Raw genomic sequence first — 25975 nt, 5'->3', positions numbered from 1 at the left:
ATAAAATGAAAAGTGATCACGAAAAGTGCTTTGGTTTCAAGACTAGTGAATAAAAGAAATAACCATTTCAGTTTCCCCACAGGGAGACACCTCTGTTGGTATTTTAATTTGTGTATGAACTATATGTACAAGAAGAAAAGGAAAATAAGGTGATAAAAGTCTTAGGGAGCTTATTAATATTTAACATGAAGAGGAAATATTTCACCATGATTCCTTCTAACATTATGAGGCATCAGGGAATAAATGATCCTTGCACACAATATTAAAATTTATATTCATATATATGTATATAGATTAAAATATTTAACATTTAATGGAAATAGTATTTTTGATCCAATTATTAAATTTCAGGGAATTTACCTTAGGAAACAACGAGTGAAGACAAAGAATTAAGTTTAAGGATTTCATCATAGTGTAATTTATAATACTAAAAAATGGAAAACCTAAATAATAAAGAATAAATGAAAAATTAAACACATCTGTGTCATATTGAATTTTCATGGGAAAAAAAGTAGTGATGAGAGAAGAATACTAAGAATTAATTTAATGTAAAAATAACTAGAGACAAAACAATATATAGCATAACCTCAAATTTATAAAACAACTTTAAAAAATATAAACCTAAAGCCATGTGAAAATGAAGCAAATGTCAAAGACGTTGTCTCTGGGTGGTAGAAATCTGAATGCTTTTTATTGTTTTTGCATTTCTGTGTATGTTTTTTATATTAGATCTATATTATTGTTCAAATGTTTTTTTCCAAAAAATATTTCTAAAAGCAGAAGAAAAGCTTATGCAAATATTAAAGTGTAGCTTCTAAGAGGTTTTTAAAAAATTTATTAGGGGTACAGAGAAAGAGAGAGGGAGGCTGGCTGAACATGGATCCCAATGCTGGACTCAGGGCTCCATCTCACAACCCTGAGGTCATGATCTGACTTGAAATCAAGAGTTGGTTGCTTAACTGACTAGGCCACCCAGGCACCCTACTTCTAAGAGATTTTTTAAAGATATTTTCATTTGAATTAAGCTATAAAAAAAAAACTTTGGAGACTTGAGTTTAACATTGGCTTGATCAAAGAATGCATATACTGAACAAAATTTATGTGGAGAGCAGTTAAAAAACACTACCTTTTGAAAGTAGCATATGTGCTCCCAATCTTTACTCTTCAAGTTCTTTCTCTAGAACAAATTTATTTTAAGAGAAGTGAATTTCAACTAAAACGAAATAAAACAAAAATAAAATTAGAAAAAATTATTGAACTGAGCCACCATGAAAAGTTCATCATGCAATTAAAAATTTGTCATGTATCTCCTTAATATGCTTGCAGCAAAAATTAGAATGCATTGAAAATATGAAACATTGTGCCAAGGAGTCAGTTGTTGTAAACTCTACCACAGTCTTGGTGTCACCGCAAGAATGTATCACCTTCTGAAAATAGTCCCCAAGATGTTTACCTTCTGTGTTCTGCTTCACCTGCCCTAGCAACGCAGAGACTCCTTTTTCTTTCATTGTAGTTGTGAGAGAACTTCTAATCAGCCACAAAAATTTAGTACTCATTACGGCAAATACTCTAATTGCTAAAATTCTAAATAAATGGTATGTTTTAAGGTCTTGATAATGTGCCCTGCAATTAATTAATAATCTACTATCATGTGAAATATTTTTGATTTGTAATTTAAAGCATGTAGTAGTTAATTGACTTGATTAAAACAATGTTGTAGAGGCTCAGAATTATATCAGGCTTCATTATATACCAGGAGTCATCCTACAAATGTGTTGGTAAATTGACTTTTTGTAGGTTAACAGTTCTTTTCCGGAGTCACAGATTTTCCTCTTAATATCTGGTCATTCATCTTGCAAAGGTGTTATAGGAAGAAGTATCATTGATCAGAAATCCATGCCCATACCAAAAATGTTCATTTCTGCATTATTGTGAATTAGACATGCAGAGAAACCCTGTCAGGTATGAAAAAAATAACATGCTGATATGAATAAAAAGACAATATTTTACAATAACAGCCAACTTGGCAGAAAAAAAAAACCCTTAGAAGTCAGCAATCATAGACAAATATGAATCAACAGAATTAGTGGGCCCTGAAGCAGGTGCTTGACCCTGGAGTATCTCCTGTTCCTGGAAAGTTAATGCTAGCTTTAAATGGGTCATGTGAAGAAGATGGTCAGAGGAGTTAGCAGGTGGCACTTAAGTAGAGAAAGAATAGATGCTGGTGACATGAAAGTAGAAGGGGAGATGTTCCAACAGGAGGGCTGGCGTGTGTTGCACTGGAAGGTGAAGGGGATTGTGTTATACTGATAAAGTCGGAATTTGTTTGGCACAGTCTGGCTGGACTGTGGTGTCAAAGAGGGAAGTGAGGTTAGGGAGGTAAACCTGGGTTAGATCACTGAGGGTCTAATATAACATGCTAAGTAATTTAGTATTATGAGGGCAAGAGAACGCCACTGAGACATTTTAAACAGGATAGTATGTTTCAGAAAGATTTTCCTTATGGTAGCATGAAGAATAGAGATGAAACACAAGTAGAAACAGACTAGTCTATTACAGTCAACCAGGAAGGGGAGGGTAGTATTCTGGACAAAGAGACAAAAAAGAAGCTAATAGTTTCAAGTGGCATTTAGGAGATGGGAACAACAGAATCTGGCCATCTGTTGAATATTGAGGAATAAAGGAGAGGAAGGAATCAAAGCAACGAATGTTCCCAACTTGAGCGACTCAGTGGACAGTGAAGCAAGGAAATGCACAGAGAACAGAGGTGTTGGGAGGTAAAGATGACTGGGAACTACTAATGATTGCCTTGGCAATGATGGAGGATTTGTCAAGAAGGGTTGTAGAGAAAAGGGCTGAGGACCAAACTCTGAGAAGCAGATAGAGAATGAAAAGCTTGAAAATTAGACTGACAAGGAGGATCCAGGGAGGTAGCGTGGAAATCAGAAGGGTGTGTTGTCATGGAAACTCAAGTGAAGAGTGGGTTTCTGAGTATCAGTGAATAAACAATAGTGAAAAATAAGAGGTAAAGTGGAAGGAGTTCTTTGGCTTGTGACAACAAAAAAGTTTTCTGGTGACCTTGGTTACAAAATATTTCTGTAGAGTTCTGAAGAAGTGGGGACAGTGAGTGTAGACCTTTCTTTTAAGAACCTTGGTTTTAGATGGGAAAAGAGAACGAGCGAGGAGGGCTGGAGAGTCAGAAGCTTGAGGAAAGTTTTGTTTTTAATAAGCTGGTAGAGACTTGAACCAGTTGGAATACTGACAGGAAGGCCCAGTGGATACAAAAAAGTTGACAGCATATAGGAGATGGAGTGGATCATTGTTATTTAGACAGGAAAGGAAGGGACTTAGTATACGGGTGGAGGAATTAGCAGTTAGAAACTGCTGCTTTCACGTGAATGTTCCACAGACACTGTAGTGTTCATTATTACAGCTTTCCTATTTAGATTGTATGAAATATTTTCATCTTGAATCCAACCATTAGTTCTTTGGAACTAAATCTTGGGGCATTTGACCTTCAACTCATTAACTGAAAAATCGGGGCAAAGTCTAGTATGAATACATCATCAAAGACCAAATTACAAATCTAATGAGTTAGTTGGAGTCTATTTCTTTGCTATGATGGTATTTTCAAGACAAATGACACTTTTGAAATGAAACTTTGAAAGTTTCTCTCTATGATCTAACACTATTCTTTTATATACCATGGACACATATTCAAGTGGCTATTTCTTAGTTTCACCAAGGAATCGTTTCATTTCAATCAGCTGTTAGCCGAGGTGAACATCTTGCATGCAATTTTATTTAGCACATCTTTTAGAATGACTGAAGCGTCAGAACATCCCAGGTACGCTGCTGTAGGCACCAGCTGCACTGAAGGAGTGTTCGCCAAAACATCTGGAACATTATTCAGTATGAAAGGGAATAAATATGTTTATGGAAGAGACATTCACATCATCTGTGATCAGGTTCTTTCAGAGGTTTCAAAATCCGCATACTTCCCATCAACTTTGTTTTCTATAGAACTTTTGATGAAATTAGGATTTGTTGGTTAGATTCTTTGGTCCAGAGAAAAGTGGTTTATCTTTTTGGGGACTGGGTTTGAATATTGTACCAAATACATCATTATGAAGAATTAGTTCTAAGAGTTGACCTGTTGTCTGAATTAGGAGAATCTGATACATGTTATTTTATTGAGGCTTCAGAGGGGGAAGAAAGTATAATTGACCTAAGAAAGAGGAGGGATGTTTCATGAGCTACCTTTTCAAAACTGTGATAATTATGATTACTGTTTGTTGAACACCCACTTGGAGCCAGGCACATGCAGGCACTTCACGTATGTTCTTTCTATTCCTCATAGAAATTCTTGCAAGGTAAATATTCTTTTTCTTCAATTACTGGTGGGGAAACTACTGATCAGTGATTAGAGATACACAGTAACTTACCCTTGATTATATCACAAACATTAGGGACCACTTCTATCTGAGTGAAATATCTGTTCTCTTTTTACACATTCTGTTCCTATCCAAATAAACTGGAGAATGATTTAAAAATAATGTTAATAATAGTATGAGTAGAGACACCTGGGTGGCTCAGTGGTTGAGTGTCTGCCTTCGGCTCAGGGCATGATCCTGAGTCCCACATCGGGCTCCTTGTGGGGAGCCTGTTTCTCCCTCTGCCTGTATTGCCTTTCTCTCTGTGTCTCTCATGAATAAATAAATAAAATCTTAAAGAAATAATATGAGTATTCAGATATTGCTTTATTTATTTGGAAAGGGCTTAAGCCATCAACATTTTTTTCTTTTATGTATATGTCTACTCACATGTACCTATAGACACATCTAAAGAGTGCAAGTGCTAATGCTTATAATATACCACTTATATTGGATAAAAATATATGATTTAATTCTATTGTAGCTGAAGATATAAAGTAATTTGAGAAATTTTTCTTTGACTCATTTTCATTTAGAAGATACTTATTTAAAGCAGATTGCTAATTAGTGCAGATACGGAAGGCACAGCTGCCATTATGAGTACAGTTTTCAAAAGACTAGTCTAGACGTGCTGATTAAGGTAATACCCTTATGCATTTTATTAGTGACTGCTGTTTTCTTAAGATCATTATGCATATTTTGCTTTTAGGAATTTTTGTTAGGTTCCCTGTTTTGCTTGAGTACAGAAGGAAAGAAGGAATAAGGGCCCCTTCCAGGTTTTATTACTTATGTCTTATTTTTTTTAATCTTTTATTTAGACACTGGGGAAGATGCCCTTCTCCTTACCTCATCCTTTTTGATGAAGCAGAGAGGAACCAATCTGGTCTGGACAATTTTCAGTGTCCTCTCTGAAAATATTTTTCTTAACTTCAGTAACTTGCTTAGAATGTTTACACCCCAAGTTCTTCACCTGTAAAAAATGGGATACTAATATTTACTGAGGCAGGCTCTTGTTGGGATTCTATGAGATGTTACATGTGAAGCTAACATGTTAATGCTTGGCACAGATTAAGTGTTCAAAAAGCATTCGAGTAATGTGAGTTGGAAAGGTTCATATGATTCATAAAATCATGATCACTCTTTCATTTTGATATCTCTCTACTCTTTTGGTTTCTTTCATTTCAGCAAATATTTAATGGAATTTGTGAGTCATTGATTTAGGTGTTGAGTATATGAATAGACAAAACAGATAAAATTTTTTGTCTTCACTGAGTCATATATTTTAGTACCAGAGACAGTAAACAGGATAAATAGGAAAACATATGGCATATTAATAAGTTCTAAAAAGGAAATAAAGCAGGGAAGGAGGAGAGGAAAAACAGACATGAGTTTGTGATTTAAATAGGAATGGTTGGGTAACTGCCCTGAGAGGGAATGTTTGAGTAAGGACACGTGAGGAAAGAACCAAGTCATTAGGATATACTGGGAGAAGGAGATCTGGGCATAGGAAAATGCAGGTATAAAAGCTCTGAGACAGAAGAATGCATAGCAAGTTTAAGAAATAGCATAGAGAGTGCTTTGATATTCATTGCAAAGTCTGGAAGTTTTACTAGATAGATCTGCTTCTCAAGTCCTCAGGGATCCAGCCTTCTTTCAGTTCATTGCTCTTCATTCCTGGATAATGACCATTATTCTCAAACTCTGAGATCTACATTCCAGAGCCTAGGCTTAGTGGAAGAATTTGGGGAGGGGGGCGGAAAGTAGTAGCTGAACCTCAGGGAGAGTTGTCTGCTTATCTGCCATTAGCCAAAACTTAATAACCTGCTTCATTTCTCTACAAAGGAGGCTTGAAAATAAAATTTTTATTTTGAGAAGCCATTTGCATGGTGAAGACTTCAATTTTCATGGAATAAGGGGAAAGAGATATTGGGGGACAGTTAGCAGCTTCTGATACCCTCTCTTGCACATCCCTGCTACAAGGGGCAAGATGATGAACCCCAGAAGGTACCCATGATGCTTTTAAGGCATACATATATAACAGATAAGATTGCTTCCTCAAAAAACAGTGAGGAAAATGGAATAGTGCATGAAAATTAGAAAACAGGATGATTTTACTATTGATGCCTACATTCATGGACTCATCTTGGTTCCTCTGCCACTGACAAATACCTCCTTGTGTGTCCTACATAACATTTTATTTCACTGCCAGTCCGCTTAAGAAATATAAAAATTACTATACAGAAGTCTCTAAGATAAGTGAAGCTATGTTATACATATCAATATAGAATTTGTTTAGAACAAAATGAAGAAAATTTTGGTTCTTTGTATTATATTCCCTTTTAAAGAAAGAAAATGGAAAGAGTATAGAAGCCACATCTCATAATCAACTTGGAATATCTTATGGAATTGATTTTAGCTGCCAACTGGGTATTTTTCCAAAAAGTATGCCTCTTTAACATTCATTAAAAATAACTGACAAAATAAATACTGTTTCCTTTTTATTCATAAGCATGAGTAAAATACAGTAAATTAAGACTTCCCTTCAAAACCTTCCAATTTAAGAAAACAAAGTATTGTGCAAGTATCTCTTACAGTTGAAAAATACTGAAATGAGTATCTTTGATTTCTAGTTTCTTAGGAGGAGGAGAGTCCGCAGAAGCCATCAGACAAGCTCAAATCTGTCTGGTTGGGAGGTGGAAAAACCAGCCATCTCTTAAGAAAGCTGGTATTTTTGGCAAATGATCATGCTCAGTTTTGCAAATCTAAGTGCTATGTAGAGTATTAGATAAGCACCTAAACTTTTATTTCATTTCTTAGACATACTCAGCCTGAACTCTTAACTTTCTGAGATTTACCTATTCTTAATTCTTTGTGTCTCCTTTTTTTTTTTTTTCCTTTGCGTCTCCTAGTCTCCTAACGGCGTTTGCATGTCTTCGCAAGAGATTAGCTTTCTCATGTCCTGGTTGATTTCCCACCCTCTGATCCAAGTCCTATTCTCCATCTAATTTCATTTATCTGACCTAACAGAACCCTGTAACTCATGTTTTGAATGCTTCACCAGTGTTGAAATGTTTTCTATTCATTTCCCCAGTTGTTGGTAATTCTGTTTTCAGAAGGTCTATAATTTAGGAGTGAGGTAGAATAGAATGTTTTTTCTAAAAACATTCTCAGTCCTGTAATTGAATAGGTCTTGCAATAGAATCAATTCTTGGAAAGGTTTTTTTTTTTTTTTATGACTTGTTTTATTGCTCTTGTTTTGCTGTTGATGTAAAAGACCCAAACCCCAAATTTAGGTTCAATAATGTTCAATTGTCACAGATTATATTGTAATGGCTCTGCATAACAGACCTTATAAAACAAAGTGTATTCTTGTACAATGCTTAGTCAGCCGCCCTTTTAGTAAGTTACCAGAATCCTTTTTCTTTTCTTTTCCATTAGAATAAAGATTTTGTCTTTATCACATTATCACGTTGAGAGGGGTACAAAGTTAGCAGTTGAGCAAAACTTAGTCATTTTGGTCATAGAGGACTCCCTTCTTCCCCAGACACCTTTTGGTTTTTTTTCAGTCATTCTCTTTTGGTTTAATTGAAATGCCCTTTAAGGATTGTTGAACCACAATGTGGCATTTCCAATAAACATTGTTAATTAGAATGTGTGCCTGGTTGAAGTGAATTTAATGTGCATTGTTTAGACATCCAGCATTTAAATCGATGACTATTTACTGAAAACACTGTTGTTGATCAACAGTGTTTTTGCCTTTGGAGAGAATTACATTTAAGTGCATTAACTGACGTAGCTCTGTAGGCATTGATGGTTGGGTGTTGTCGGCATTTATGAAGGTGAAGATGCTGACTCCTTTCAATCTCATGTTTTATGTACTTGTCAAGCTTAGCAATTAAATATCTCTTCTTCCTCTGGGCCTGGTGATATTGTTGTTTTATGAAATATTTTGTTTCTTAAAAAAGCAGTACTCCTCCATTATGGTGATTTTGGAGATTTAGAATAAAAGTTATGGCCAATATTAATGAAATAATTTTAAGGACAGTTTTACCTTTCTGAAAGGTAAAACTTTTTTAAAAGTTTCTTTTTTAAAGATCTTATTTATTTATTCATGAGAGACACAGAGAGGCAGAGATATAGGCAGAGGGAGAAGCAGGCTCCTCCCAGCACTCGATCTCAGACTGGGATCACGCCTGGAGCCAAAGGCAGACGCTCAACCACTGAGCTACCCAGGCGTCCCTCTGAATCACTTTTTATTTAAAAATACTATTTCTCTTATAGCTCTTTGTTTTATAGACTTAAGCAGACTATTTGATTTTAAATCCTGGCTCCGATACATACAGCTCTATTAAGTTGAGCAAGTTTTGTAAACTCTGTGCTTTAGTTTCATGACTATAAATGGGGATACAATATACCTATTTCATAGGCTTGTTATAAAGAGTACATACATTAAGACAAGTAATTAATTAATGCAAGTAAGGCATTAGAACATTGCCTGATGTGGTAACCACTTGTTTGCTTTGCTATTATCACAGAAGACCAAAAACAACTACAGTTGTTATAGTTGTATTATTCTATTAGGCAAAAGGTAATTAATCTTTGCCTCTGACACTGGTTTTATAAGAAGGATTGTCCAATATCCGTTCTTTTCCTTACTAATCTTGGACATTTGAAAAACTACATCCCTCTGCCTTCCATGGTAGGGATGAAAAAATAAAATGTTATTGGAGGTTGTTGGGTTGTATATCTGGAAAACCTCTTCTGTCCTAGCTATCTACCTCTCTTCTGTTTCTTTGACTAGAGCTCCAGCAGTCCTCTTGGATCCTTAAGCAACCTCAAAGATGGTAGAGCAGAAAGACTGAAGGATCCTGGATTCATGATGACTGTGTAGCCACCTTAAGTTTGGGCTTTCAACTCTGGACTTCTTTTATATATAAGCCTGGATTTCTGTTACTAACATAAGAATGTACTTTCTAACTGATATATTGATAGGCAGTGCATTTGGTTTTTGTAAACTTGCCATGACTTTTTTTTTTTTTTTTTTTTTTACTTTCGGTCTGATGATAGATAGCATTGCCTATAGGGCTCCATATAGGAAACTTTCTATGTTTTTTGAAACTTTCATCTATTAGGATTGTGTTCTTTCCACTTTGTCTTAAATTCTAACAGAAATTCATAGTGGGAAGAATTACTCCTGTCTTCTTAGCAGTTAGTGATACATTTCTTACCTCAGCCTCTAAGTATTAAATTAACAATATTTTAGGGACACCTGAGTGGCTCAATTGGTTAAACATCTGTCTTCAGCTCAGTTGGTTATCTCAGGACCCTGGAATCAGGCTCCCTGCCTGTGTTGGAGTCTCTGCTCAGCCTCAGAGTCTGCTTCTCCCTCTGCTTCTCCCTCTGCTCCTCCCTACTGCTGTGCTCTCTCTTGTTCTGCTCCCTCTCAAAAAAATAGACTAAAAACTTGAATAGACGTTTCTCCAAAGAAGGCACACACATGGCCAACAGGTATGTGAAAAACTGTTTAACATCACCAACCATCTGAGAAATTAATATCAGAGCCACAATGAGACATCACCTCAGCATGATGGCTGTTCTCAAAAAAGCAAAGGACATCAAGTATTGGCAGTATGTGGAAAGATTGGGACCACTTCAGACTATTGGTGGAAATGCAGAACAGTGCAGTCCCTATGGAAAACAGTGTGAAGTTTCCTCAAAAATTTAAAAATAGTATTGCCATAAGATCTAGCAATCCCACTTTTGGATACGCCTCTGAAAGAACTGCAGTCAGGATTTTGAAGAGATATTGGCAATCCTCTGTTCCTTGCAGCCCTATTCACAATAGTCAAGATGTTGAAATAGCCTAAATACTCATTGACAAGTGAATAGATAAAGAAACTGGTATATACATGCAATGGAATATGTTCGGACTTAAAAAAAATTGAAATTCCACAATATGCCATAACGTGGATGCAACTTGACATTATGCTAAGTGAAATAAAACAATTCAGAAAGACAAATACTGCATGATTCCACTTATATGAGTATCTAAAATAGTTAAATTAATAGACTCAAAGAATGAAATGGTGGTTGCTAGGAGCTAGAGGGAAGGAAAAATAGGGAGTTCTAATCAACAAAGTTAAAGGTTCAGTCAAGCAAGATAAATAAGCCCTAGAAATCTGTTTACAACATTGACTATCTATGATCAATAATAATATAGTGTATACCTAAATAACTGTTACAAAAGTACATCTCCTTTGGAATGTTCTTTCCACAATAAAAACTTTTTAAATGAGATGCTCATTATCGAATTTTAAATTACGTGGTGATTTGATAAATATTCTTTGCAAATGTGGAATAGTCACTGAATTTTTATAAAATATTAATATAGCTTTAAAATTTTTAAAAAAGATTTTATTTATTCATTTGAGAGAGAGCATGAGCTCAGAGAGGGGCAGAGGGAAAGGGAGAAGCAGACTCCCTGCTGAACAGGGAGCTCAATGCAGGGCTCAATCCCAGGACCCTGAGATCACGACCTGAGCTGAAGGCAGATTCTTGACTGACTGAGCCACCCAGGCACCCAATTTTTATTTTTAAATAAGATTATTAATAAGATTATTATTTTTTTCTATTGAGTTGTATGAGTTTCTTATATATTCTAGAGACTCTATAAGATAACATGGTTTGTAAATATTTTCCTCCATTCCACAGTCTTTTCATTCTGTTGATTATTTTCTTTGTCATACAGAAGCTTTTTAGTTTGGTGTAGTTACACTTGTTTATTTTGTTTTTGTTGCCTGTGCTTTTGGTATCATCCAAGAAATCATTGCCAAGTTTAATGTCATGAAACTATAATTGTATGTTTTTTTTCTAGGAGTTTTATAGTTTCAGATCTCATGCTGAAGTTTTTAACCCATTTTGAGTTGAGTTTTGTGGATGGTGTAAGAGATTAGGGTCCAATTTCATTCTTTTTCATATGGTATGTATTCAGTTTTCCCACCACCATTTGTTGAAGAGGATATTCTTTACCATTGTGTTACTTGGCACTCTTGTTGGAGATCAGATGATCATATGTGTGTGGATTTATTTCTGGTTTCTTAGTTCTGTTTTATTGGACTGCATGTCTTTAACAATACCATACTGTTTGGATTACTCTAGTTTTGTAATATGTTTTGAAATCAAGAAATGTGGTACTTCTAGCTTTGCTCTTCTTTGTGATGATTGATTTAGTATTTGTGTTCTTTTGTGGTTCCATACAAATTTTAGAATTGTTTCTATATTTCTGTAAAAAATGCCTTTGGGATTTTGATAGGGATTGAATTGGAAATGTATATCACTTAGGGTATAAGGATATTTTAACAATATTATGTTTTATAATCTATGAAAATGAGATGTCTTTTCAGTTATCTGTCTCTGCCTTGATGTCTTTCATCAGTGTTTGTATAGTTTTCATGTACACATCTTTTACTTACTTAAGTTTATGTCTAGGTATTTTTCACTTTTGGTGCTCTTATAAATGGGATTGGTTTTCTAATTTCCTTTTCAGAAAATTTGTCTTGGTATGTAGACAGGCAACTGATTATTGTGTGTTGATTTTTTTTTTAATCCTGCAATTTTACTGAATTTGTTGATTAGTTCAAATAGTTTTTAATGGAGCCTGTAGGGTTTTTCTATGTATGAGATCATATCATCTGAAAACAGGAAAAATTTTACTTTTCCCTTTATCATTAGTATGCCTGTTATTTCTTATTCTTGACTAATTGGCTCAGGCATCCAGTACTCTTAGAAGTGGTGAGAGTGAGTATCTTTGCCTTGTTCTTGATCTTGGAGGACAAGCTTCTCCTTTTTCACCATTGAGATTGGTGTTAGCCATGGGTTTGTCCTAATGAACTTTATTATGTAGAGGTACATTCCTTCTATACGTAGTTTGTTGAGAATTTTTTTTTTATCATGAAAGAGTGTTGAATTTTGTCAGATGCTTTTTTGCATTTATTGGGATGATCATGTGATATTTGTCCTTTATATTGTTAATCTAGTATATCACAGTAATTGACTTGTAAGTTGAACTATCCTTGCATCCCTAGGATAAATCCCACTGAGTCATGGTATATGATCCTTTTAGTGCTAGTATTTTGTTGTGGATTTTTGATATGCTCATCGGAGATATTTGCCTGAAAGATTTCTCTTTCTTGGGGTATCTTTGTTTGGCTTTGGTATCAGGGTAATGCTAGTCCAATAAAATGGGTTTTGAAGTGTCCCCTCTTTCTCAATTTTTAGATGAGTCTTTAAGCATTTTATTTATATAAGAATATCAGGTTTTTATTTTATCTCTTTTTCTATCAACATAAACACACACACAGAAATTCCTGTTCATTTTGACTATGTAGAAACCTGCCAAATAGTATTGTTTTCTTTGTCAGAAAGCAACACATTTGCTGTGGTATGTAATCATATCCCAGTGCATGATATATGACTTTTGGGTTCTTCTAATGAACTTTAATTATCTTAATAGTTAAATGGTTGGCCTGCTGATAGCAAATCAACAAATAAATATGATGAGCATTATAGCTACCTGTGGATTTCTGTTAGAAATATTCTTTTCTAGAAGTTCCTTGTTGTATAAACTATTTCCACCATTGCGGCCATCTATAAAATAGGGGTGTCTAAATAATTTAGTATCTAAGAGATTTTTAGCTGATGTATTCTCTTTTGAAAAAAGTGACTTTTCACTTAGCCTGTATTATTCTTGCATCATTAGTATTATCACTATAAAATGTATTTCCTATGTAGTCTATCTTTAAATAAATTACTCTAAATGAGACTTAGAGGTTGCTGACCTTACTTGATGTTCGCAAATGAAGGTCATTTCTCATCTTCTTTCTTATTTTGTTTTGCAATTGTCATGTTTCGGGTGAAAAGAAAAGATTGAAAGGGAAGAAGGAAACAGAGATGAAAAGAATGAATTAGCAATATGTATGGCTGTTTGGGATATAGGCTTGATTTGCTTAGGAAGCCATTCCAGTATGCCTCAGTGCTACCATTAACATCATACTTACACCTTTAGAAGAATAAATAACCTAGGCTGAAAATGTGCTTTACAAATTTTTTCTTCTAGGATAAACAGACTAGCCCCCTACCCTCCATTAAATGGAGAAAAACTGTTTTCAGTCACTAGGGAATATTTATCAATTCTCTAAAGATGATACTATAGCTTTTTAAAAAGCATGAAAAATTTGAAAGTGCCTATATTTTGATATTAATTTGGTTAAAAAAATCCTGTTCCTGTTAGAAATAGTAGTTGGCTGTATATATTTCAGAGTTTATTAAAATCTGTGAAAAATATGGGTGTAGTATCAGAAAAAAAATTTTTCCGGTGTAGCTTACCTGATTTAAACAAGGAAAATAGGATAGTAAAAATAATATACCTATTAGAAAAAAATGACAAGATGAAATGTAAGGAACAAAGTGGATAGATCGTTCTTACCTTGTATAAAGAAAAGTGGCCTATCAGGACTGTATTTGGCTGTGAGTAGAAGCAGCCTATGGCTACTGTGGCTTACATATGTTTTAATTTTTCTCACAAACTGAGATGATGTTTGGAGGTTGACAGTTCACAATTTTTAGTGTCTCAGTGATCTTTTCAGGGATACATATTATATCCATCTCTGTTTTGTTCATCCTTAGCTGTTGCATTTTGTTCACACAGTTTTTGCCTAATAAAACCAAGATGGCTGTCAGACCTCATGGTATTGTATCCACATTTCCGAAAGGATAAAAGGAAAAGAGTGGTGTAAGGAAAAAGAGAAATATATCAGCTAAGAATGTCTCTTTTTATTAAGAAAACAAAAACCATCTGGAAGCCTTATTCAGGAGACTTCCCCACATTTTATTGGTTAGAAATGTGTCACATTTTACTTTTAGTTGCAACAGAAGCCTTTATGGTAGAGAAGGCGAGAGTAGAGATGACTGAGGTGATACTGAACCTACTGATATGGGTTAATTTTTGCCACTGGTAGTGAGCAAAAGTGTGCTGGGAAAAAATATTCTGAAACTAAATTCACATTTTCTGAATATGACTCATGTAAATAAATAATCAAAATAACTTTTTCCCAACAATAAATATTTATTGTTTTTCCTTTTAAAATTATGTCTCATGGGTGCCTGAGTGGCTCAGGCAGTCAACTGCCTTCAGCTCAGGTCATGTTCTCAGGGTCCTGGGATCAAGCTCCCTGCTTAACAGAGTCTGCTTCTCCCTCTCCCTCTACTTCCCTCCTCCCCTCGTGCTTGCTCACTCACTCTCTCTCTAACAAATAAATAAAAATTTTAAAAAATTATGTCCCAGATTTAAATAATTCAATATTACAAAATTAAATTAGAAAATTTGATTCAGCGGATAATAATAATCATTACTATTTTTAGATACCTAAATGGTGCCAGATACAAGTAATTGTATATTTAGTCTTTTTTTTTTAAAGAATTTTATATTTTTTATTTATTTGAGAGAGTGTGAGATAGCACAAGAAAGGGGAGCAGCAGTCAGAGGGAGAGGCAGAGGGGGAAGCAGGCTTCCTGCTGAGCAGGGAGCCTGATGGCTGGCCTTGATTCCAGGATCCCGGGACCCCAGGATCCCGGGATCCTGACCTGAGATGAATGCAGATGCCCAACCAACTGAGCCATCCAGGCACCCCTGTTTGTCTAGTCTTGAATAGAAGAAACAGATTTAGAGAAGTAAAATAATGTGCCCAATTCCTGTAACCTGAAGCAGTGACTTTAGATTTCAACCTAGTTCTTTCTGTCTCAGAGCTTGTGCTTGACCCCCACATCACCTTCATTGATTAATAAACACTATAAATTAATGATATATTTAACAAATGAAAAGTGGTGAAAATTTCCCATTGATGGAAATTATTGTGTTTTATATTTCAGATCATCACCTATGCTTAGACCTACCTCTAAAGTGGACCTTTTAAAATCCTCACCTCCCAGTAAATGGTATGTTTTTAAAATACTTATCCTTCTATATATGTGATATCATTCTCCTGTACTGTCAAAATCACCTATCAGCAAAGATTAGTAAGAAAAAGTGGAATTTGCATTTAATTAGGTTCATCAAAGACTCAAGTTAGAGGAATACTGCTTCTGTGAAAAAATTTCAGAGGTTATCTATTATATAGGGATAGAAGTTTTGTATTGTTTTCACCAGCAGGTTTTCCCCTACTGCATTTCCTTCTTTGCAGGTGAGTATAATTCCATTAATATGACAAGGACTTTACCTAAATTGGGAAATCAGTGTTCTTTCAGTTGCTTATTCCAAAAACCCTACAGGTATCTTTGACTGCTTGTTTCACGTCTCATATGTGATCTGCCAGTAAATCTTATTAGTTCTACCTTCCAAATATATGTAAAACGTGACCGTTTCTGACTACTTTGCCCTGCCTCCACCCTGTTTACAGTTACTGTAAACTCTCGTTCTCATCTGGATTATTGCAGTAGCATCCTACATGGTTTTCCTATTTTCACACTTGACCTTCCCATTCTGTTCTCCAAAGACCAGCTAGAATCATCTCATTACAATGGAAGTTGGATCATGTGACCCCTCTGCTTTTGACCTACAGTGGCCCCATCACACATGGTAAAAACCAATCTTGACAATAGTCTGAAAGGTGTGGCCTAGCTTACCGTGCTGCTACGATCTGACTTTCTCCCCTTTTCCTGTTGCTGTTTTTGCAACAGCCTTTTAACTTCTTAATTTTGCCAGGTGCTGTCCCCCTCAGGGCCTTGGCATCGCTGTTCTGGCTGTGTAGGATGCTCTTTCCTACATATATTGGCATATCTGATTCTCTTCTTTCTTTTGCATCCTTACTCAAGACCACCTTTTTAGTAAGGCTTTCCCTGGCCACCTTACTAAAAATTTCAGCCTTCTTCCCTTGATTTCTAACCCCCTTTCCCTGCCTTACTATACCCCCTTATTATAACGCTATCAAACATTCTATCTCATTAAAAGTTGAGATTTTTCTCTTTCTGTTTTTACATATTCCAGGTGCTTAGAACATTCTATTACATAATGGATGCTCAATAAATACTTATTTTTAAAATGAACAAATAAGTGAATATGTGAATGAATATGCAAGGCAGTGAATGAGTACAATCTTTTTTAAAATATCTAATAAGGATCTCAAGATTCTTAATGCTTTTCTTAGTGTGTTAGTTATAATCCCTGTAACGATTAAACTATTTTTTTAACTTGTTGAATCTGGCTACTTTCAACATCAATATTAATTGCCCAAGTAGTGTATAGTAGATTATTTTAGAATCTTGATTTAGACTCTTAGATTTTGACCTTTAAGTCTTCCCATTAGTGAAACTGAAAGGCTGTTAAGACTTTTGGAGACTCTGCCATGGATTACATTTCTGCTTTTTTTCTTTCATGATTTATTTCAGCTTGTTAAAATATTTTGTGTTAATTATTTTGTACTTTCATTTTTATTATGCAAAATTATTCAGAATAAAACATGCATATTCTAAAAAAAAAAAAGGTAACATGCGGACAGTGTTGCAAAACTCCAGGTGGGAGCTGTGACTGTCATGTAAAAATGACATATGTAAAAGTTATAAAATATACAACTGAAGTGTTTGAAGGAGAAAGGTGTCATTTGGGGGAGATTTATTCTCAAAGTCATAAGAAAAAAAAAGGGAAGTGATCCCACCTGTTCCTTCTAGAGGTTCTCATTGCATTGCCATGTTTAATGGCAATTTATGTGCTGTATTACAAACAATTTAAATAAAAAAAAAAAGACAAGCTCTTGCCTTCTGGAAAATAGACCAGTTAGAAAAATGATGCACAGTTGCAGAATTAAATATGTTCATTGAGTGGTTGGAACCACTTAGGTTCATCAACAGCGGTATAGGAAGACACATAAACGAAGCCACACTTCTTTTATTTATACAATATACATAAAAATCTTCAAAAATGTATTCTTTTCTGAGATAGAAATTCTATATAGTGAAATTTACACATTTTTATGGTATGATTTGATGACTTTTGACAAATGGGTATAGCCAGCCATATAACCTACTTTGCCGTCATTCCAGCCAGTACCTTCACGTCCTTTTCCCAGTTGTTCCTCTCTCATTCAGAGGCAACCACTTTTCTGACTTTTTAAACTGTTGATTTAGTTTTGCCTAATATTACCTTTCATATAAATGAATTGTTTACTCTTGTATTCAGCCTCTTTTGCTCGCATATTGTCTGTTAGACTTATTCATGTTGTTGTGCCTACCAATATTTTTTTTTTATTGGTGCATGGTGTTCTGCTGTATGAATGTGCTAAAATTTGTCCGTTTTCATCTTGATGGAATTTGAGTTTCTGGTTTTTGCCACTAATGAATAAAGCTTCTGTGAGCATTCTTGTGCAAATGTTTTTGTGGATGTATGTTCTTGTTTTTCTTTTTCTTTTTTGGTAAATATCTAGGGGTGGAATTGCTAGGACAAAGGATACAGGTATATTTACCTTTTAAGAATCTGCCAAACCTTTCTCAAAAGTAGGGGTCTATTTTACACTTCAAAATACCCATTTATTTTTATTATTTTAAAATGATATGGACTTCTGCAATTCCTAGCAGAAAGTGGCCATTTGGGGAACTTAGATTAGGTACCCAGATCATTCTGTATATACAAGGTATTTTTAAGTGTTGTTGGAAAATCAGCTGTGTTTACCCTGAGAAAGAAAAGTAGGGTATTTCTGATTTTTCTGGGGGTTAAGTATGGAACAAAATGTTTTTAAAAATCTATATGTTAAAAGAGTACTTAAAACCCACTTAATAAGGAAGAAGATAGAAAGTTCCAAACTATGGCTATTGTGGGGATGATTAATCCTACTCCTAATTTGAGTTCACAGTTCAAACTATCCCTCTAAACTATTTTTCCCCACATAGCACAACATAACCATCTTTATTACATGTGTTTCCAGACACTTCCCTAACTGCATTATAGAATGGGTATTACTTTCATTTCTAGAAAAACAAAAACAAAACAAGACTCTTCTCAAGTAGGATGCCAGTGGCATTCTTAAATCCATTTTTATTACATGTGTCTTAAAAAACTTTAAAATATGTAGTGCTGCTCCAATTTGCAGGTCATCCTTGTTCAGAGACCATGCTAATCTTCCTATGGTTCCAGTTTTAGGATATGTGCTGCTGATGGGAGCATCCTACTCACCCCCCAAACTTTTTGAACTCATCAAACCCAATATGTGTTGTGACCATCCACTTTTAGTTTTTCCCATTCATGTTTCATGAATTTTAATATTCCTAACTTTTTCCACTGAATTCATCAAAATTTTGTTTTCTAAGAGTTATTTAATATCCAAAAGAACATAAAAATTTCTGAAACCTCTTTTCTTTTTTTTTTTTTTTTTATTTTTATTTTTTTTAAATTTTTTTATTTATTCATGATAGGCACACAGTGAGAGAGAGAGGCAGAGACACAGGCAGAGGGAGAAGCAGGCTCCATGCACCGGGAGCCCGACGTGGGATTCGATCCCGGATCTCCAGGATCGCGCCCTGGGCCAAAGGCAGGCGCCAAACCGCTGCGCCACCCAGGGATCCCCTGAAACCTCTTTTCATCTTTGAGATGGGGTGTGTGTTTTAAAAGAAGTTTAAAAGGAGTTTCATTCTGAAAGAACTTAAAACCAGTTCTAAACTCATTATCTAGAAGACCTTGCAAAATCAACTATCTTCACCCTGGCCTGTGTCATTGTTGAAGTAGAGCTGTGGAGCTAGCAGTAAGGTTCCTAAAATGCATGTGCTTTCACAAGCCTATTCTCATATGAAATGTTGTTTTTCCTCAGAAACATATTTGTGTTTGAGAAAAAGCAAATACAGGGCAAAATTTTGCGGGAAGGTTGAAAACAGGTACCATGGAAAATATTATTATTGATTTTTATAAATGTATTTGGCAGTGAGTGTGTACTGAGTTGTCCAATGTAAGCATCCAGGACTTTTTTTTTTTTTTTTCCATTGGTAGTATAGTAAAGTCTTCTTTCAGTAAACATTTGCTTTTGGAAAACATAAAAGGTCAGTTTTGGCCAACTGCATCAGTCCTTACTCTGCCATCTGTAAAAAATTTAGGTTTTGCCTTTTTGAATGACCCTTTAAAAATATACAAGACCTAGTTCTATCCTTTACTCTCATAAACCTCCCATTGGACTCTGGTGGGAACGTTTTACAGTTAGGTTCTGAGGAATAGGACATTTCATAATGCCTTCTTGTGAGAACTTCCTTGGGCAGAACTTGGCCAACTCATTCCTCCTGAGAGAGTTCTGTGACCTTACTGATTTTAGAGCTTCAAAATAGACTCTAGGCTATTAAGCAGTAATGCTTCTTGAAGATCTTTCTGTCCATCCATCCATCTGTCCGTCCATCTAATCAACTGTCTACCTCCATGTAACCCTAAAATTCTAGTGTAGCAGACATCCAAAGTATATGACTCTTGATACATTGAGGAGCTATCCTCTTTTGTCTGTCCATTGTCAATCAGTAAGTGTGTCCATTCTTAATGCCCTACTTATCTTTTCCTAGTCCTCTATTATAAAAACATAGTATTTTTTTGAACACTTAATATGTGCCTGGAACTAGTAAAGAGAAAAAGGGAGAAACAGGGTAGCTAAAAATATAATGAGAATCACACAGCAGAGCCAAGATTTAGACCATGCTCCCTCTGAGTCCAAAACCCGTGGATCTTAACTGGTACATACCTTGTGTTATACTGTAGTGTGCCTTTTATTCACTTTTTTTTTTTTTAATAGCAGAAGGAAGGTTATTCATTATCTTGGGAGGGCCTGGTTTATTTACCAGTATCTCTAATGAGTCTGACCAGCTTGAGAGAATTCTTTTCTTCCTCATCTTTGTGTGGCTAGAGCAGATCCTTGGGAGTTCAATAAATGAATCTCCAATTTAAAAATTACCACTTCTTTATGATTATAAAAGTTTACCTTCTTCTTATAGAAGGCCAAATAAATAGACAAATAAGCAAGCAAAAACATAAGTTATTCCCCAAACCCATTATCCAGAAATAACTGAACAAATGCTTGATAAATGGGGGAATTCCAAACCTTTTTTAAAAAGCCTATAATCTAGTTCTGCCTCCTTTTATTTAATAGGAAGACTTGATTGCTTGATATTAATTAAGCATGATTAATGCATGATAAATCTTTAGCTCTCATAAAACCAGGAGATGAAAAAGAGGGAAAACAGCAAATGTTTCAATAATGAAACTTACTATCGGTGTAAACTTGCTGAAGTAGCATTTTATTTGAGAATATACATCTTTGAGTCATTTTGTTTGGAACTATTAAACTGATTCTAAGATACTTATTTAAAAATAATCCCTTATGATCAGAAATACATTTCAGTATTAATAAAAAAATCTTTTTATCTGTATGCTTGTTAAATAGGACTTTATTTAAGAGGACTATAGTAAAAAACAGTTTATTGGTGAAAGTCTAGCCCCTAGTGGACAGGAGTCTCTGGTACACACCCACACACTCAGCTAGTTAGTACTTCTTGAAGAGATACCTGCTAAATCTCAAAGGGCTTCAGAATGGACTAGTGTTCAAGACTCTTGATACTAATATTTTATTCTCTTTTACTTTCATTTTCATAAACTATGCCATAGTTGTATGTCTGGCTTATAAAGACTTTATAGTATTTGAATGAATGCTAAGACTTTTCTATTCCACTATTAAATTATTTTCCCAAGCAGTGATTTTTCTAGCTTTTAGAGAGTGAAAAAGTAAAATTTTCACCAACCCCCCACTTGCCTCCCTTTCTCTTTTCTTTTCCTTTCACTATAAGCATTCAACATTTACATTAACACTTCTCTTTCAGGATAGATTTAGGTGGCACTTAAAATTAACCCCAACACACACACACACACCCCATGTACACATTTCACAAAACTGACTGCTTCTTTTAAAGCTAAAAGAACTTCTCTTTAGTTACTTCTTTTCTCTTTTGTGAGATGTTAAAAATGATAATTATAGTGCAAAAATTAAACACTCAAATGAGATATGACCATACTTGCGAATAGAATAGTGCCTGATACCTAATATCCAATCAGAATGATGATCTTCTTAAGCTTGCAATAGCCCTTTCATTCTAAGCATTTGTTAAATCACATTTTATGATTCAGAGAAACTATAATTAAACTTACCACTTTGATGACGCTCATTTAGTTTTAGAAACTTAACCCCCAAAGACTGAATTTACATTTTAGGTATATCCCCATTCTGCTATATATGATCTGGGGTTTATGGAATAAAGCAGTTAGGAGCACAAGACTCCAAGACTCAAAACTTTTGTAAGTGATATATGAGGAAAAAAAAGTAAAAACTTAGTAAAAATGGTAGCACTGTTTTATATACATTGAATGGTTAGAAAATATGTAAATACTATAATAACTATGGTGCTTTACCTTGAAACAAACTTGAAGTTTGTGGGTGTTAAAAGGGTAACATCTTGTGAGTTATTGTGAAATGGTGCAAGGAAGATTATCTGAAATTAGGTGGGAGGTTCTAATACCAGATGTGGATGGGTGTGGCTCATAATCCAGGCCAGTGAACTAAGGTAGCTGGCAGATGTTTGAGGAGGGTGTGTGTTTTGTGTATTCCTGCGCAATTGGATCAGTTGGGTGCAGTTTTCTTCATTATCTAGTGTTGCTCACGTGAAATGGTGCATAAGGAAACATTAAATATGCATTGTCCTCAAGTTGTCCCTACTGTATCAAATGCAGCAGAACAAATTCCTGTTTTCCAAACAACAGCAGAACTGATTGTACTCTTTGTGAAGACCTGAAATAGAAGAAAAATGACTCATTTGGAATGAGAGCTATTTAATGTTTAAGACATGGTATAAAACATTGCACATAAGCTGTCCTGGACTTTGTTAGCTTCTCTTTGTGGTATGTCTTTTGGCTGCTACCATCATCAGCACAATAAAATTCATTTATTTCATGTTGCTTTAAGTTGTGCTGTGGGTTTGATATATATATAATATATATATCTATATTATATATATATCATATATAATGTAAGTGAAGCAGGTATGGTTCTTAGTTTCTCTTGAGTGGATGCTTTCTGAAATTTTCAGCAGAAAGCTAGGGAAAGAGAGATTGCAGACATTCTTTGAATTTTAGCTATATGTATATGCAAATAGAGCACACAACTCAAATAATAAAGGGAGGGTGAATTTGTCTCTTTGGTCAATTAAGGTTAGCTTCACCAGTGGTACCATTTCAGAAGACTAAAATAGAAGTTTTTCCAGAATCTGCCCATCCCCACTGTCACCATTGCCTCTCATCTGACTGCAGTAACCTCTTAGCAGCCCTGCCCTTGTCTTTCTCCTGTATTGTTCATTCTCTGCCTGGCTGCCAGGGTGACTGTTGAGAATTATGAATCAGGTCACATCTTTCCTCTGATCTTCCAAAGGCTTCTCATCTTACTTAGGATGAAATCTAAACTCCAACAGGATCTGTAAGGCTCTACATAATACTCTTCTTGACTGTTTCTCTGACACTATCTCCCATTCTTTGATTTGATCCACTCCAGCCATACCGGCCTTCTTTCTGCTCCTCAACATCATCTCTTCCCTTTGCTGGAACATGCTCACCTAGACTTTGCAGAACAATCTTCTTACTCAGATCTCAGCTTTCATCTTCTAGAATGTCACTCCCCCCACCATGACCCTGTTCCTACACTCACCTATTAAATCATCCCATTTTATAATATATTTTATTCATTTTATTTTTTTATGTGTTTATAATTTCTTTTCCTTTAGAAAGAGCTTTTCTCTTCTTCAGCACCATATCTCTGGTACACCTTCTAGTGCATGAATGATTAGGTGCTCAATATCATATTTGTGAAATGAATTAAGGTTGAAAAAAAGTAGCTGGGGAATATCTTTTTTTCCCTAGAAAATAGGCAGAACTTTGTGTTTTATAATGTAAATACTTTCAGACTTTTAAAACCAGTACTGAGCCTTTGTGGTTGTTTTAACCCAGTTAATAAAAATTAATGGTGATAAGCACTTAGCAATGACTTACTATATCCAAGGCACGTTAGTAAATTCTTCTGATATATGAACTCATTTAATTCTTATAACAATTATGTAAGGTAGGTACCATTATTCCAAATTTAAAAGATGAGATAATTGAGTTCCCTGAATAGTGTAGTTAGTAAGTAGCAGCTGGTATTTGAACTTAGGCAGCTTCATTAGAAAGTCATTTGGCGGGCAGCCCAGGGGGCTCAGCAGTTTAGTGCCTCCTTCAGCCCAGGGCCTGATCCTGGAGACCCGGGATCGAGTCCCGCATCGGGCTCCCTGCATGGAGCCTGCTTCTCCCTCTGCCTGTGTCTCTGCCTCTCTCTCTCTCTCTCTCTCAAAAGAAAAAAAAAAAGTCATTTGGCTTAACCACCATCCTGTCTCCATAGAAAGGGCATCTACTCATGCAATTGGCTTTCTTACCATGTAAGCTACTGCTTAATACCTAGTACAACACAGAACCTCTGGGGGTTTTGTTGTTGTTTATTTAAATTTTTTTACTTAAAATTATAAGAAGGATAAAATTAGTTAACTACAAGAATATGACACACAAACCCAAAATCAGTGTAAAGATCCAAAATGAAAAAAAAAATGCATTTGCTGGACTGTTGAAAGAACCTTAAATATGAAGCAATATATTGATCAGCATATGGATTTTTTTTTCATAAATAGCCACTCAAGCTTACTTTGGATGAAGCATCAACTATTTTTTCTTACTGGCTTATAGCTCTTGAAAAAGACATCAGGACAATGGCTTGAAATTTATTTTAGAGCCCATGATGCCAGCCTTAGCATAGCCTAAGGGTGCAGAAACAAAAGAGCCTGTTATTTTCAGAAAGTACAGTGGAGGGGAAACACATCCACAAATAATGAAGGATTGCCAAAACCTGGGAGAGAGGTGGTGACATCAAGATGTAGCTTGCATCTATTGGCATTGCTTGCTGGAATCTACTGAGTCTAGGTCAAAGCATGGTACAAGGAATCAGGAGAGAGGATTCTTGTCTTTCTCTGGCAACTTACTATAAGCCAATTGTATGTCTGAATCTTAATTACTGTGTATGTAAATGTTGATACTGTGTTACACTTAACAGCTTTCCTGTGTGGAAGCAGAACACTGGACTACATGTCCTCTTAGGGAATATTTTAACTTTCATGTACATGATGATAATATTTGGTGGCTCAGAAGGACAAGAATGGAACAATGGCTATGAGATTAATAAAGACAGAATTGCTAAAGGATGTACACTAATGTGCTAAGGTGAGAAAGCTTGGAGATGGCGAGTTAGTCCTTACTGTCAAATGCAATTTATGTATAAAAACAATAGAAGAAAGCCACTAACAACTTCTGGGGCTGTAGAATTATGGGACCATCCACCAGATATTTTGTATCACTCTTTTAATGTTAAAATTTGAGGTTGCAAAAAAGCCGATAAAATGTGTCTTAGGACATCTTCATTTCCTGCTTTTCTCTCAGTGTTAAACTTAGGGAATTTTCAGCATAAGGAAATTCAGATATTGAAAATTTTGCCATTGCTCTATGCAGATTTATAGCATAAAATGAATGAAATACATACTCCATTGAATGGGGATATGGAGCTAAATTGCTCTATATGGAATGGAAGAAAATATTTAAATTTTTCCCTGATGGGTTGGAGAGGTAGGATTTTGTGAGTCCTAAAATGTGGAGGAGAGAGAGAGAGAGAAGAGGTAGCAGCTCGGCAGAAGATCAATGTTTGAGGGGTGGTGGTGGAAAGGTAGTCGCTAGAATTAAACTTTGGCATGTGGTTAAGCAAATTCTAAGAATAGTAATTCTCAAGTGCAGTTTAAAATTATTCCCTGATCCACCCTTTTTGTGATCCTTTTCTATTTTACCTAAAGTTTTAATAAAATTTACACATCCTATTTTGTAATCCTAATTTACATCCTATTTTGAGGAGTAAGAGAGAGAAGACAAGATGAGATAGCAGCTGCAGGAAATGAGAGGGTAAGGTGAGTGAGAGGTGATGAGGAGACTCCATCTAACCATGAGAATATGTGAAATATTCTGGGAGAGTTTTGGACTTCCTCCAGGACATAAAATGAGGACTAATCCTTTTAATTTAATTATGAAAGCAGTGAGTTCCCCAAAGACTAAAAGACTTTAGAATAAAGCAATAGACACTTTGGATCATCTATGTAAATACTTGTATTACAGAAATTTTGGAAGACATCAAGGAAAAGCATTATATAGCCACTAAAGAAGTGAGTATAAGGAGTATATAAAAGGATGTGTTTTCTCTGCATCCATTCATCCTACTTCTGGCAATAGTCATTTGGGGACCCACTCCTTCCCTTATTTTGTCCATATGGTTTGGTAGAGCATCTCCAATTTCTCTAAGTGGAATGTGAGATTTGGACCTGAGCCAATCAATAATTTACCCTGGCCACAGCAATTGATTAGAAATATA

At 35.3% G+C, this 25975-nt stretch overlaps 1 long non-coding RNA gene and 1 other non-coding gene across 2 annotated transcripts in view; one reads left to right on the top strand and one right to left on the bottom strand.

The window, feature by feature from the left end:
• Positions 1 to 25975, top strand: part of LOC111094382 — a 400244-nt gene that overhangs the window by 120125 nt on the left and 254144 nt on the right. The window contains exon 3 of the long non-coding RNA XR_005385199.1: positions 15360 to 15425. This is a non-coding gene — a long non-coding RNA (uncharacterized LOC111094382). The remainder of the gene's footprint in view (positions 1 to 15359; positions 15426 to 25975) is intronic.
• Positions 18539 to 18642, bottom strand: LOC119867988. Its single transcript, XR_005385481.1, has one exon. It is a non-coding gene; the product is annotated as a U6 spliceosomal RNA (small nuclear RNA).

Source organism: Canis lupus, chromosome 37 (genome assembly GCF_011100685.1).
Source record: "Canis lupus familiaris isolate Mischka breed German Shepherd chromosome 37, alternate assembly UU_Cfam_GSD_1.0, whole genome shotgun sequence".
Lineage (NCBI taxonomy): Eukaryota > Metazoa > Chordata > Mammalia > Carnivora > Canidae > Canis > Canis lupus.
Note: the sequence above shows the minus strand (reverse complement) of the source record. Positions and strands in the feature narration are given on the sequence as shown.